Source organism: Arachis stenosperma, chromosome 2 (assembly GCF_014773155.1).
Source record: "Arachis stenosperma cultivar V10309 chromosome 2, arast.V10309.gnm1.PFL2, whole genome shotgun sequence".
Classification (NCBI taxonomy): domain Eukaryota; kingdom Viridiplantae; phylum Streptophyta; class Magnoliopsida; order Fabales; family Fabaceae; genus Arachis; species Arachis stenosperma.
Genome location: NC_080378.1, coordinates 96,328,436 through 96,344,841, shown reverse-complemented (window position 1 = coordinate 96,344,841; position 16,406 = coordinate 96,328,436).

Below are 16,406 nucleotides of genomic sequence, written 5' to 3'. Positions count from 1 at the left end.
TTGCACCAGATAAGTAGAAAAAGGAGGAAAAGAATAAATTGCATTAATAAAACAAAAGAAAAATAAATAGATAAAGCAGTACATATACAATACATGTTTTCTTTGGTATTAGTGACATACATTTTATAATTGTTTTGGGAATCATATCATCTATCTAATATGAAAAAATCACACCATCCAGAAAATTAATGAAAAAATTGATTTTCATCTAATATCGCATTGTTAAGTTCCAAAGAAATAACGTTTAAGAATTTTATGTAATTACTTTATTTTTTAATTTATTTCAGAGCACATCATATTTGTATAAAATATGCCTCATTTTTTCATTAGGTTGTTTGAATTACTCTAATCAAATTTTCTCTACAATAAAAAAAGTCTGAAATAAAATTTACATGAAAAAATATAGATAATCAATATTTTTAAATAATATGTGAATAATGTGAATTAATAACTTAAAAGAATAAATTAATTTTAAATTTAATTAATAGCATTAAATTAAGATATAATATACTTTTATTTGATTGGTAATTATTCATATTATTTAATATGGTCATTATTTATCTAGCATTCCCCAATTTACATTTATCCGGGACTTAGACAAAGGAATTAAGTAAGAAATTGAATTGTTTATAGCGCGAAATATCCAAAATTATAAAAACTGAGATGGATGTTCCAAAGATGACTAAACATTTCTCTGTACAGCATGATCTTGGGTAACTAGGTGGATGTTACAATATTCTTTTGATGTTTGGAGTTTTAAAATTTCATATAATTTTAAGAGTAATTACCCAAATCAGTCCTCGAGGATTTTAAAATCGGACGTTTTAGTCCCTGAAGAAAATTAATACCCAAATCAGTCCCCATGGTTTATCTCCGGCGGCCAAAACAATCCCCAGACCCATTTCTCCATTTTATGCCACCGGAAAAAGCTGAAGTGGCACAGTTACTATCCAGCGTGTCCAGCAATAAGAACAGGTGTCATAGAAGGACAAATTAGTCCCCAGCCATGTTATGAAAACGGCACCGTTTAAGGATTGGTACCAAACGTTGCGTTTAAGTGGGAAACACAAGGTCACGCTTCTTCTCCTCTACCTCAACCCCTCTGTACTTGAACAGAAACGTCTTCTTCGTTGAAGCTTTTGGAACCCTAGTTTATCAGCAGCTGCAATGACACCAAGCAAAGGAAGCTCGTCGTCTTCGAATCGCCATGGTGGGAGACTCGGCGGTGGCCATAGTTGTAGCGTTATCGAAGACGGTGACATCAGCAGCCTAAGCAAAGTTAAAATCCCTAAAGGGCAACACCTAAAATGTCTATGTGGTTTGTATGCAATAATCTCCATGATAAACCCCATTTTTAGGGTTCATCTTGTATTGAATTTAGAGTATTTTGATAACCTTTTCTCGCATTTAACCTATGAATTGGCATGGTTTTGTAATCTCTCCCGTATTTGTACTTAATTGTAAAAACATGCTTTTTAAGCCTTATTTTGATGAATTCTAGTTCCTCTTTGATTCCATAAGATGCCTTGATGTGTTTGCTAGTAATCTCAGGATGAAATAGGTTAGGCATGGATCAAGGGAGCAAGGAAGAAAGCATGCAAGTGGAGAGAAGCACAAAAAGCCAAAGAATTGATCTAGGCCATGCACGCGCATGTGCACAAGGCGCTCGCGCGCACATTGCGAAACAAGCCAGGGACGCGCACGCGTACCGTGCGCGCACGCGTCGATGACAGCACATGACCTCATTAATGCAACACGTGCCTGGCGATTTGAGAGGGTTTCTGAACCCATTTTTGGCGCCAATTGCTAAGGGAAAGGAATAAAAGGATGAAGGATTAAGGGGAAGGCATTAATCAATGAAGGAATCAATCATCTAAGTCTAATATAGAATATACTTAGGATTAGTTTAGAGTTTTAGAGAGAGAAGCTCTCACTTCTCTCTAGAATTAGGATTAGGTTTAGTTCTTAGATCTAGGTTTTTATCTTAGTTTCCTTCTACTTCTACTTCCCAATTCATTGTTGTTACAGTCATCATTCTTCTACTCCTTTGTTGTAATTTTCTTTATATTGCTCTTATACTTTGTTGTAGATCTACTATTGCTACTTCCATTTTCTTTCAATTCAATAAGAGGTAATTCATAATAATTGTTCTTCATTGCTTTTCTATTGTTGATCTCTTGTTTTTGTAGTTGTAGATTCCTTTAATTCTTGCATTTAATAATGTTTACTTGTATTGCACTCTATGTGTTTGATGAAATGTCTCTTCTAGATATAGTGTAGGTTTTGTTCCTCTTGGCCTAGGGAGAGTAATTAGTGACTCTTGAGTTATCTAATTCCTTTGTTGATTGATAATTAGAAGTTGCTAATTAATTTGAATATCTTTAAAGCTAGTCATTCCTTTAGGAGATGATTAGGGCTTGAGGAATCAAATTGATTCATCCACTTGACTTCCCTCCATAGTTAGAGGTTAACTAAGTGGTAGCAATGAACAATTCTCATCACAATTGAGAAAGGTAACTAGGATAGGATTTCTAGTTCTCACATCTTGCCAAGAGCTTTGTTAGTTGTTAGTTTATTTTCATTGTCATTTACTTTCATGCCTCTTATCCAAAACCCCAAAATAACTCATAATCAATAACAAGACACTTTATTGTAATTCCTAGGGAGAACGACCCGAGGTTTGAATACTTCGGTTTATAAATTTTAGGGGTTTGTACTAGTGACAAATAACTTTTTGTATGAAAGGATTATTGTTTGGTTTAGAAACTATACTTTACAACGAGATTTTATTAGTGAAATTCTAAACCGTCAAAAATCCAATCATCAAAATGGCGCCATTGCCGGGGATTGCAATGGTGTTGTGTTATTGGTTATTGTATATATGTGAATATTGTGAATATGTTTGCTTTTTGCTTCTTTGTTAGTTTTTAGTTTGTTCTCTTTATTTGTTACTATTTTTTGTTTTTGCCCTCTCTTGCTATCATGAATTCTCACTTTGGCTATGAGTGTGATTACAATTATGTTGTAGGTAATGAGGACTATAATGAAGATGTGCATCAAGGATGGGACAATCAAAGGTGGGAGGAACCATATGCATATGATCAATCTTCATGGCAACAACCTCCACCAATGCACTATGAAGAAGAGCCATTCTATGATGCATACCAATCCAATGGCTATGGTGAATCACCTTGTGACCTTCAAGAACCACCACCATATGCCTATGAACCATATCCTCAACATAACTCTCAACCATACTCACAAGCCTATTTTCACCAAACGCTCCCATATGAACCCAATCCATATTCACCACACCATCCAACTTTTGAACCATATGAGCCATACATGGAACCCAAATTCCAAGATTACTACTACCAAAAACTACCTCGATGCACACCACCTCCACAATTTCACCAAGAAGAACCACCTTTCTACCATAAACCATCCTCCCAAAATAATGAACCCTCCTACTCACCCCAAGTTCCGATAGACGATCCTCTCACTTTGTTACTCCAAGGACAAGAAGCCATGAAGCGGGATACACTTGAGTTTGTGACCAATTTGACCAAGGTGGTGCACACTTTAGTCCACCAATGTTTGAATACTCAAGGTACCTCCATGACGACATTTGAAAAGTCAACAGAAGAGCAAAGTATGAAGGAGAAATCGGGCAACACGGTAGAGAAGGAGAAGCCAAGTTTTACGTTGGAACAATTGGAGGAGCCAATGATCATTGAAGAAAAGGGAGAAGTGGTTGAAGATTTGGGAGATGTTGAAAATCCATGGGAATGTAGCATCATGGAGCACTCTTCCAAGAAGCTTGATATTGATGTTAAGGAGGGTGCGCAACCTCTAAGGCATACCATCGTTGGAGATTTGGAAGAAGCTTATCAAGAGATGGATTCAATCATGGATGAGTTTCTCTCTACAATGGAATCCTCTCCCCTTAGACATGAAGTTAAAATTATAAAAGAGTGTGCACAACCTCCCAAGGAAGACGGAAATGGCATGGTGTATATTGAAATTGAAGAATATGAAGAGGTTGATCGAGAGATGGATTCATATATCCATGAATTCCTATCCCAAATTGAATCACCTCCCATTGGCCAAGATGAAGTTCTTGAAGACAACACCAAGCCAAGCGAAAAAGGGGATAAGGTTGAAATCAAAGAAGTTTGTAAAGAGGTGGAAACAACCAAAGAAGAGCCTAAAGAAGTAGACCTTGCATTGTCTAAGTGTGGGGAGGTCCCCCTCCCAAAATCAACTTTCAAGTGGGTAAAACTCTCATTCCTAAGCTTTACTGTCTCACTTGAATATGGTTTAATTGAAAATGATGGTCAACTTAGAGCTCTTTGTGGAATTAAGAATAGGAAAGAGTTGTGTAGTGGTTGAAATTTCGGTATAAAAATCATAAAGGCCAAGACTCTACGGTGTATGAATGAGGATGGTACGAAAATTACCATATATGGGCTTAGAAGGAAGCATTGGCGGAATAAAGAGAATTCTATGTGTCAATCACCCTTATGTCAACCGCCCATCCGACAAAACCATGAAACTCAACTAACGGACGGGTGTGAAGATAAGATATGGGATCCCGGCTCGCTTTGTGAAGACCAACTAAGGGAACTCATATCTTGGGTAGAACTTTGCCCAAGCTTGATGAAGATGGTTGGAAATTCTGTCAACCAATTGAGAAGCATGGATCCTTGGAAATTCAAGGATGAGCACAAGCATAAGCCACCATGACAACAAGCATCTCAAAATGTCCAACTTAAGGACTTAAACTAAAAGTGCTAGGTGGGAGACACCCCACCATGGTAAACTCTTTCCACTCTCTTTTAAATTTGCTTAATAAGTGACTTGAGTTACCACTGTAGGTAGATGTTTCACATAAATTTGTTTGTACAACTCAATTGTTAGCCTAGTCACATGTATGTTGTGTTTAGTAGTAGATGAATAACATCATATTGCATTTTTGTGAATTGCATTCTTGTGTTTAGTAAGTAGATGTATAAAGAGTTGTGAGTAGTATGGGGAGCACTTCAGCACATTTCTCTCATAAAAAAAAAGGGGTGGACGCGCGCGCACCATGTACGCGCACGCGTCCCTGAGCTGATACATCATCACCCACGTACCCGAGAGTTGGGCCTCTCTTGGTCCAACATTATGCCCTGAGCCCAACATGACCCGCGCTGACACGCACTACGTGCGTGCGTGCCGATCATGAGATCATGGAAGTCCATGCGGACGCGCACCTGCCGCGTCCGTGTCGATTTGCTGCCGTAAATTTTTGAGCCAAGCCCCAGAGAGTTGAGCCGGCTCTGGGCCAACTTTAAGTCCCTGGCCCAACTCGATTCGCGCGGACGCGCACTTGCCGCGTGCGCGCCCATATGCCCAAGGAAGAACAGACGCGAGCGCACGCATCGCGCTAGCGCGCCTTATCACAAATCATCAATGTACGCGGACGCGCACGCCCTTACGTGCTGCCGCCACTCTAGGCCTTTGCCCCGAGAGTTGGGCGTGCGTCAAGCCCACTCTAAACCTCAGGCCCAACCCCATGTACGCGTGCACGCACTGTACGCGCACGCGCCGTTGCATAGTCTGCCAACCCACGCTAGAGCGCACTGCACGCTCACGCGTGGACCCCTATTTTCTCAATGTACGTGGACGCGCAAGGTGCGCGCCCGCGTCGATCCAAAAAAGGGGATAACCCTAACACGCGAAGAGTGTCGCGCAGCCGCGCCCCTTTCTTCTTCCCCAACTTCCATTCTTCCTCTTCTCTCCCATAACCGCCGCTGCAGCAGCGCCGGCAGCCACCACCGGACGGCCATCCTCTCTTCCTCTCTCATCACCACCCGACCTCTCTCTCTCTCTCTCTCTCTCTCTCTCTCTCCCTCTCACTCATCCAGTTTACCCCACCGCCGCAGCAACCACCGTCGCTGCCACCCCGCGGCCGCCGACCTTCCCCATTAACCCCGCCATCGTTCACCATTAACCCTATCTCTCTCATCCATTCACTTCATTCTCTCTCTCTTCCATCCACTCACTCTCTCCTCCTCGGTCGAACCTCAACCACCGCGGCCATCCTCTTGGCCACCGTCCACGGCGGCGCGCCTCTGCTGCCCACCAATCCCAATTCTTCTTTCCTCCACAGTTTTTCTCCCGCTCCCAGGTTCCTGTTCATACTCTGTTTGTTCTTCACCGTTCAATTTTGTTAGTTTTTGACATTTTCTGTTACTTAGTTTGAATTTGAGTTTTGCATGTTAGGATTAGATAGAAATATCTGCTGTTAGGTAGCTAGGGCTGGATAGAGGATTCTAGGCCTAATAAGTGCTCCGTTTGTGTTTATTTTCTGCTTGCTCATTTGTTTGATAAGTGCCATGTTTGAGTTGCTCTGTGTATATTCTGTGTTGCCTGGATGCTATCTTGTGTTGCTTTGAATAAATAATATTGTAATCATGATTGTTTGTGCCATTTTGCAATCCAGGAACATCCAATTTTAAGCCGAAATGCTGCCCAATTTTCGGAAAACAAAAATAAATAATTTCATTTCGCTCTCTATTACGAATTTGGGCTACCTTCCGTTATTTTTGCTTCCGGGATTTGCATGATATGTTGTGACCATGATTTGTATGCTTGAAATGTTCATTTCTCATCATGCTCCCAATTTTTTTTTTAACCCCATTTCTTTTCTTTTTCTCTAACTCACTACTTCCATTTCCTTCCCAACCTGCATTTTAACTCTTTTAACCATTCTTTGAGTATTGATGATGAACATGCTTATTCTTTATGAATTGTGGTCATTAGTGAACATTGAATTCTTGGAATATGGCTGTGTTCTCTGTTCTTATTTGTTGGCCATATTTCAAGTCCCATTCACATCATGTTTGCTTGTCATCCATTCTACATCTTGCATATGCTTTCTTTGCTTTGTGCTACATGCTTTATTGCTCATATTCCATTATATTTCTTTTTCAGGATGTCGGATAAAGGAAAGGCTATAGCCACCTCTTCCAAGAAAAGAAAGCACTCTACACCCTCTATTCCCCCCATCTACAAGAATTATGCTAAGAATCCTCTAAATGACGAAGAAAAGGAAAATCAGCTGTTACCTTCTACTGACCCGACTAAGTTCCCCAATCTCTACTGTGAGCTTCGACTTTCCAAGTACCGGACAACAAAACTGAATACCGAGAAGAAGCTTGTTCTCCCCAATGATGTCCGACGGTCCATTACCAGTCGGATCCTTGAGTTGGGCATAGACTTTGTTGACCGAGATTTGGGGGATATCAACATATCTTGGGTGAAAGAATTTTACTGCAACTTCTTCCGTCCGACTTTGGATTCGGTTCAGTTGAGGGGTAGAGAGATCATGATCACTGAGACGGCCATAGAAGAGGCTTTGCAGTGCCGACATATTCCTAATGGCACTTGTGCCCATCAGCAGGCCGAGTTGGCCATACACAGCATGACTTTTGATTACGAGGCACTGAGGAGCGTGATTGGTCTACCGGAGGCTACATGGGTTATGGATGCAAACAATACCAAGCCTAAGGGGATGCTATTTGCTCACTTGACTAGAGAGGCCAGGACTTGGCAGATGATCTTTGCCCACTACGTCTTGCCTACCACTCACTTCTCTGAGATCCCCATGGAGATGCTTCTGCTGATTGGGTGTGTCATGGAGGGGAAGGATGTCTATTTTCCTCGGTTTATCCGGTAGTGCATGTGGCGGGTGCATATTCGTGGCCTACTTCCATTTCCTACTTTGGTCACGAGTATGGTTGCCCTAGCCGAGGTCCCTTGGTCAGATGACGATGTGTTACCACCATCGCCTGATGCAGATGACAGAGAGATTACTATTCTTTGGGGTGGTTGGGTACACGAGAGGCCGTCAGCTAGACGCCGTTCCAGGGCTAGAGCGGTAGTGGGGATAGCCGGACAGTCAGCCCCTACAGCAGCACCATCTTCCTCTACTACAGCAGCCCCCTCCTCATCGACAGTTCCACCTGCAGCACCTGAGCCCACCTACTTACTGGTCCAGCATCTATTCCGGTTTTTAGAGCGAGAGAGACTCCATGTCAGACGCCGATTGGATTGGATGGACCAGACGCTTATTTCTTTGGGTGCTGAGTTACCTCCGCTTCCCGATTCTCCAGCCTCCGATGAGCAGGATCATCAGGAGGAGGATGCGGAGGCACCGACTTAGCAGGCTGCTCCTCCAGATGCCCCAGACACCACAGAGATAGCTCAGACTCATGCGGAGCCGGTCCCACAGCCACAGCCAGAGCCAGAGCCTACCGTTGTACCACCCACTGATCTTCCGGTTTAGCATCGAGGACGATGCTTGATCTTAAGTGTGGGGAGGGCACCGGTAGCATTATTTGGGGACCGGTGAACTTTTTGGCTACTCTCCTAGTTATCTTATTTTGCATACCTATTGTATATATTTTGATGCATTTTGAGTTTATTTTGGACACCTTTACTGCTTATTTTGGATTTTAGATATTTTGATGCTTTTGATGCTTGTGGATATCTTTAGATTTCATACTTTTAGTTGGATTTTTCTTTATACATTTTTGCATATCTTTCTTTAGAAATCATACTTTGAATTGCAAAAACTTAGTCACCCTTTTTGCATAAGAAATTGGTTTTAAGCAAAAGGAAAGGGTAAACTAAGGAAATTTTTGGATTTTTCAATCACAACAATGCTTAGTCAAACATTGAGATTTTTCAAGAAGTTTAAATATAAGGCATTAACCCAATTGATTGAAAGAAAATTTTTGGTGAAACTTGCTTGAATTTCATACTTTGTGAAGCATGTATTGAACTAAGAGCACAAGCTTGTGAGACTTGAGCCCATTGATGTGGTTACATTTTATAACCACTTATCTTCCATTCTTGTGTGAAATTGTTCTCTTTCTATGATTATGATCCTTGATTTGCTTGATTCTATATGTCCATTTATTTCTTGTATTTATGCATTTATATGATTGAGGCCATCATTTTATTAGCTCACTTATCCAAATAGCCAACCCTTTTATATTCCTTTGTTAGCCAATTTGAGCCTACGATTAACCAACTTATTCTCATTTTAGCACATTACAAGCCCAAGGCGGAAAACCAATGAAAAGTTCTTGTTTGGATCTTTGATTAGCCTAGGCTAGTGAGAGTGTTTATTATTCAAAGTTGGTGAGGCTTGGGAACATTGGATGGGATAAAAAGGGTAGTACACTTTCATGTTTAGGAATTGGGTACATACTCATGTATTGATTAAATGTATAGACCTTATGCATTGATGTTCTTATATATAGTTTGAAAGAAAAAAAAATGAAAAGGAAAAAAGAAATAAAAGTGAAAAATGAGAAAAACAAAGAATAGAAAAAGAAAAAAATATAATAATAGAAAAAGAAAGAAAGAGGAAGAAAAATATTAAAAAGGGAACAAAATTCCCCAAGGTGAAGTTCAATAAAAAGGAATCAATGCATAAGTGTTATGAACTAAAAAAATAGAATGCATGAATATGTAAGAACAAAAGTGAAGAATGGGTAGTTAGAATAGTTTGAACTTGTATAGGTCATTATATAGTTAGGTGGGAGAGTCTATGCTAATCAAAGATTCAAATCCTAGCCACTTAACCATAAATGATCTTACCTTGACCCTAACCTCATTACAACCTAAATGAAAGACCTCATGATGAATGTATGCATGCATTAAATAAGTGTTGATTGTTAGAAGAAAATCAAATTTTGGAAAGTATGATTAGAAGAGAATTGAGTGGATTAACCCTTAAACACTTGAGTGAATAGAGCGGATACACATCCGGTGAGGGTTCGAAAGTTCAATCACATGTGTTCACCCATATTATCTATATTCTTGCAAGCTTGAACTCTTTTTGATAATTCAATACAATTGTGGTTTGGACTTAATTCCTATTGCCTAGCTCTTGTGCTTACACATGCTCTCTTGGGAATTGACTTGTTTGAACTAAGCATTTCCATTTGCTTAGATAATTGCATTTAGATAGGATTCATATAGTTTAGTTGCATTCAATAAATGTCATACCCCTTAGTTCCTTCTTATTTTAGCATGAGGACATGCTAAGGTTTAAGTGTGGGGAGGTTGATAAACCCCATTTTTAGGGTTCATCTTGTATTGAATTTAGAGTATTTTGATAACCTTTTCTCGCATTTAACCTATGAATTGGCATGGTTTTGTAATCTCTCCCGTATTTGTGCTTAATTGTAAAAACAAGCTTTTTAAGCCTTATTTTGATGAATTCTAGTTCCTCTTTGATTCCATAAGATGCCTTGATGTGTTTGCTAGTAATCTCAGGATGAAATAGGTTAGGCATGGATCAAGGGAGCAAGGAAGAAAGCATGCAAGTGGAGAGAAGCACAAAAAGCCAAAGAATTGATCTAGGCCATGCACGCGCATGCGCACAAGGCGCTCGCGCGCACATTGCGAAACAAGCCAGGGACGCGCACGCGTACCGTACGCGCACGCGTCGATGACAGCACATGACCTCATTAATGCAACACGTGTGATGAGCGGATAATTTGTATGCTTTTTGGCATTGTTTTTAGTATGTTTTTAGTATCTTTTAGTTAGTTTTTAGTATATTTTTATTAGTTTTTAATTAAAATTCACTTTTCTGGACTTTACTATGAGTTTGTGTGTTTTTCTGTGATTTCAGGTATTTTCTGACTGAAATTGAGGGTCCTGAGCAAAAATCTGATCCAGAGACTGAAAAGGACTGCAGATGCTGTTGGATTCTGACCTCCCTGCACTCGAAGTGGATTTTCTGGAGCTACAGAAGCCCAATTGGCGCGCTCTCAACGGCGTTGGAAAGTAGACATCCTGGGCTTTCCAGCAATATATAATAGTCCATACTTTGTCCAAGATTTGATGGCCCAAACCCGCGTAGCAATCCGGCCTCAGAAATTCCAGCGTTAAACGCCGGAACTGGATTAAAAGTTGGAGTTAAACGCCCAAACTGGCATGAGAACTGGCGTTTAACTCCAGAAAACGTCTCTACACATAAAAGCTTCAATGCTCAGCCCAAGCACACACCAAGTGGGCCCGGAAGTGGATTTTTCTGTCATTTACTCATTTCTGTAAACCTTAGGATACTAGTTTACTACTTATAGGACCTTTTGACATTGTAATCAGAACCTTATGACCTCATAACATTTCATACACGTTCTTTCCACAGTATGAGCCTCTAAACCCCATGGTTGGGGGTGAGGAGCTCTGCTGTGTCTGATGGATTAATGCAATTACTACTGTTTCTTATTCAATCATGCTTGCTTCCGTTCTAAGATAACACTTGTTCTTAATCCGGATGAATGTGATGATCCGTGACAATCATCATCATTCTCAACCATGAACACGTGCCTGACAAGCACCTCTGTTCTATCTTAGATTGAGTAGTTATCTCTTGGGTTCTTTAATCGGAATCTTCGTGGTATAGGCAGGACCTGATGGCAGCATTCAAGAGAATCCGGAAGGTCTAAACCTTGTCTGTGGTATTCTGAGTAGGATTCAATGATTGAATGACTGTGATGTGCTTCAAACCTGTAACCTACTGGGCGTTAGTGACAGACGCAAAAGAGTGATTCTATTCCAGTAGGGGAGGGAACCAAACCGGTGATTGGCGGCACTGTGACAGAGTGCTTTGCATTAGCTTTCACTGCGCGGATGGGAGGTAGCTGCTGACAACAGTGAGACCCTACACGAGCTTGCCATGGAAGGAGACATGCGTGTTTGATGAAGAGGACAGTAGGAAAGCAGAGATTCGGAAGATGGAGCATCTCCAAACCTCAACCCATTCTCCATTACTGCAGTACAAGTAACCATTACATGTTCTTTTGCTTTTTACAATCAATCCTGATAATTTCTGATATCCTGACTAAGATTTACAAAATAACCATAGCTTGCTTCAAGCCGACAATCTCCGTGGGATCGACCCTTGCTCACGCAAGGTATTACTTGGACGACCCAGTGCACTTGCTGGTTAGTTGTGCGGGATTGCAAAAGTGTTATTGCAATTTCGTGCACCAAGTTTTTGGCGCCGTTGCCGGGGATTGTTCGAGTTTGGACAACTGACGGTTTATTTTGTTGCTTAGATTAGGATTTTTTTTTATTTTTGTTGGTTTAGAGTCTTTTTAGTTGAGTCTAGTTCATATTCTAAGTTTGGTGTCAATTGCATGCGTTTGTTTTTCTTTTAAAATTTTCGTTCTTGCATGTTCTTAGCCCTTTTTGATTCATAAAAGTTCTAAGTTTGGTGTCCTCTTTGTGTTTTCCTTTAAAATTTTCGAAAAAATTAGTGTTTGATTTTCTAAAATTTTAAGTTTGGTGTCTTTTTGTGTTTTTCTCTTTCCTCTTTTTAAGAATCAAATCTTTTTCAAAAAATTTTTCAATCATATCTTCTTAATTGCTGTTTTCAAAATCTTTTTCTTTACTAATTGATTCAGTTCCCAATTGCTTTGATCTTATTCTATTCTTAATTTTCGAATTTTATTTATTTTCCTTTTGTTTTATTTTATTTTATTTTAATTTTTCGGTTATTTCAAAAAAAAAAAATAATAAAAAAATAAACAAAATTCATCTCTTTGCAATTATTCTCATTTCCCTTTTGTCTATTATGGACTTAAGTGGAATTAATCAGTCCAGAAGGACTCTGGGGTCCTATGCCAACCCCAGTACAGCTGCATATGGGAGTAGCATCTGTGTACCTCCCATCAAAGCAAGCAGCTTTGAGCTAAACCCTCAACTCATTATCATAGTGCAGCAAAATTGCCAGTATTCCGGTCTTCCAGAGGAAGAACCTACTGAGTTTCTGGCACAGTTCTTACAAATTGCTGACACAATACATGATAAAGAGGTAGATCAGGATGTCTACAGACTGTTACTGTTTCCATTTGCTGTAAAAGATCAAGCAAAAAGGTGGTTAAATAACCAACCTACAGCAAGCATAAAGACATGGAAACAGTTATCAGAAAAATTCCTGAATCATTTTTACCCTCCAAAAAGGATGACACAGCTAAGGCTGGACATCCAAGGCTTTAAACAAGAGGATAATGAATCCCTTTATAATGCCTGGGAGAGGTATAGAGGTATGCTAAGAAAATGTCCCTCTGAAATGTTTTCAGAGTGGGTACAGTTAGACATTTTCTACTATGGGCTCACAGAAAAAGCTCAGATGTCTTTAGATCACTCAGCTGGTGGATCTATACACATGAGGAAGACAATTGAAGAAGCTCAAGAGCTTATAGACATTGTTGCTAGAAACCAATACTTATATTCTAGCAAGGAATTCGTTCCACAAGAAGAGGTCATGGCAGTAGTCACTGATCCTGATCCTCAAGAACAGATGAATGAGCTTAATCAACAACTACTCCTGATGACTGAACAGTTAGCAGAATTTAAAGAAATGCTCCATGATACTAAGGTTGCTAACAAGAGCATAGAACTGCAGTTGAATCAAGCAAAACAGCAAATATCTAAACAAATAACAGAAGAATGTCAAGCAGTTCAACTGAGGAGTGGGAAAACACTGAATGCCACTGCTCAAAAGAGCAAGAAGTCAATTAAGGAACAGTTGACAGAGGATGACCAAGCCACTGTTCAAAATCCCTCTGAGGACAGTAAGAGCCCAGAGAGGAATATTATTGGCGTTCAAACGCCAGAAAGGGGAGGAAATTGGCGTTAAACGCCCATTCCTTGCCCAATATTGGCGTTCAAACGCCAGAACAGGGAGGAAAGCTGGCGTTAAACGCCCATTCCCTGCCCAGTTCTGGCGTTCAAACGCCAGAAAAGGGGGAGAAGTTGGCGTTTAACGCCCAAACTTCATCCACTCCTGGCGTTCAAACGCCCCAGGAGAATCAGACACCTGAGAGTGCTGACAGTAATCCCTCTAACAAGGCTTCTTCAACCACTTCTGTAAGGAATAAACCTGCAGCATCTAAGGTTGAAGAATATCAAGCCAAGATGCCTTATCCTCAGAAACTCCGCAAAGCGGAACAGGATAAGCAATTTGCCCGCTTTGCAGACTATTTAAGGACTCTTGAAATAAAGATTCCTTTTGCAGAGGCACTTGAGCAAATACCCTCTTATGCTAAGTTCATGAAAGAGATCTTAAGTCATAAGAAGGATTGGAGAGAAACTGAAAAAGTATTTCTCACTGAAGAATGCAGTGCAGTCATTCTAAAAAGCTTACCAGAAAAGCTTCAAGATCCTGGAAGCTTTCTGATACCATGCACATTGGAAGGCACTTACACCAAGGTAGCCTTATGTGATCTTGGAGCAAGTATTAACTTAATACCTGCATCCACTATCAGAAAGCTTGGGTTGATTGGAGAAGTCAAACCAACCAGGATATGCCTCCAACTTGCTGATGGCTCCATTAAACACCATCAGGCATAATAGAGGACATGATTGTCAAGGTTGGGCCGTTTGCCTTTCCAACTGACTTTGTGGTGCTGGAAATGGAGGAGCATAAAAATGCAACTCTCATTCTAGGAAGACCTTTCCTAGCAACTGGACGAACTCTCATTGATGTACAAAAGGGGGAAGTAACCTTGAGAGTCAATGAGGATGAGTTCAAGTTGAATGCTGTAAAAGCTATGCAGCATCCAGACACACCAGAGGACTGCATGGGCGCTGACATTATTGACTCTCTGGTAGAAGAGATCAATATGGCTGAAAGCCTAGAATCAGAACTTGAGAACATCCTCAAGGATGCTCAAACTGATCAGGAAGCGCCAGAGGAGGCAATGGAATTTTCGAAAATTCCTCAGGAGGAAGATAAGCCTCCTAAGCCTGAACTCAAGCCATTACCACCATCCCTGAAATATGCATTTCTGGGAGAGGGTGATACTTTTCCAGTGATTATAAGCTCTGCTTTAAATTCACAGGAAGAGGAAGCACTGATTAAAGTGCTAAGGACACACAAGACAGCTCTTGGGTGGTCCATAAGTGATCTCAAGGGCATTAGCCCAGCCAGATGCATGCACAAGATCCTGTTGGAGGATAATGCCAAACCAGTGGTTCAACCACAGAGGAGGCTAAATCCTGCCATGAAGGAGGTGGTGCAGAAAGAGGTCACTAAATTACTGGAGGCTGGGATTATTTATCCTATTTCTGATAGCCCCTGGGTGAGCCCTGTCCAAGTTGTTCCCAAAAAGGGAGGCATGACAGTGGTTCATAATGAAAAAATGAACTGGTTCCTACAAGGACAGTCACAGGGTGGCGCATGTGTATTGACTACAGAAGGCTCAATACAGCCACCAGAAAGGATCATTTTCCTTTACCATTCATAGACCAAATGCTAGAAAGACTAGCTGGCCATGATTATTACTGCTTTTTGGATGGCTATTCAGGCTACAACCAAATTGCAGTAGACCCTCAGGACCAAGAGAAGACAGCATTCACCTGCCCTTCAGGCGTGTTTGCCTATAGGAGAATGCCTTTTGGTCTGTGCAATGCACCTGCAACCTTTCAGAGGTGCATGCTCTCTATCTTCTCAGATATGGTAGAGAAATTTCTGGAAGTCTTCATGGATGACTTTTCAGTATATGGAGACTCATTTAGCTCCTGTCTTAACCACCTATCACTTGTCCTGAAAGATGCCAAGAGACCAACCTGGTTTTAAACTGGGAGAAATGTCACTTTATGGTGACTGAAGGAATTGTCCTTGGGCACAAAATTTCAAGCAGGGGAATAGAGGTGGATAAGGCAAAGGTGGAAGTAATTGAAAAATTACCACCACCTGCCAATGTTAAGGCAATCAGAAGCTTTCTGGGGCATGCAGGATTCTACAGAAGGTTTATCAAGGATTTTTCGAAAATTGCTAAACCTCTGAGTAACCTGTTAGCTGCTGACACACCATTTGTGTTTGACACACAGTGTCTGCAGGCATTTGAGACCCTGAAAGCTAAGCTGGTCACAGCACCAGTCATCTCTGCACCAGATTGGGCATTACCATTTGAATTAATGTGTGATGCCAGTGATCATGCCATTGGTGCAGTGTTGGGACAGAGGCATAACAAACTTCTGCATGTCATTTATTATGCCAGCCGTGTTCTAATGATGCACAGAAGAATTACACAACCACAGAAAAAGAATTACTTGCAGTGGTCTATGCCATTGACAAGTTTAGATCATACTTAGTGGGATCAAAGGTGATTGTGTACACTGACCATGCTGCTCTTAAATACTTACTCACAAAGCAGGATTCAAAACCCAGGCTTATCAGATGGGTGTTGCTTCTGCAAGAGTTTGATATAGAAATAAGAGACAGAAAAGGGACAGAGAACCAAGTGGCAGATCATCTGTCCAGAATAGAGCCAGTAGCTGGGGCGTCCCTCCCTTCTACTGAGATCTCTGAGACTTTCCCAGATGAG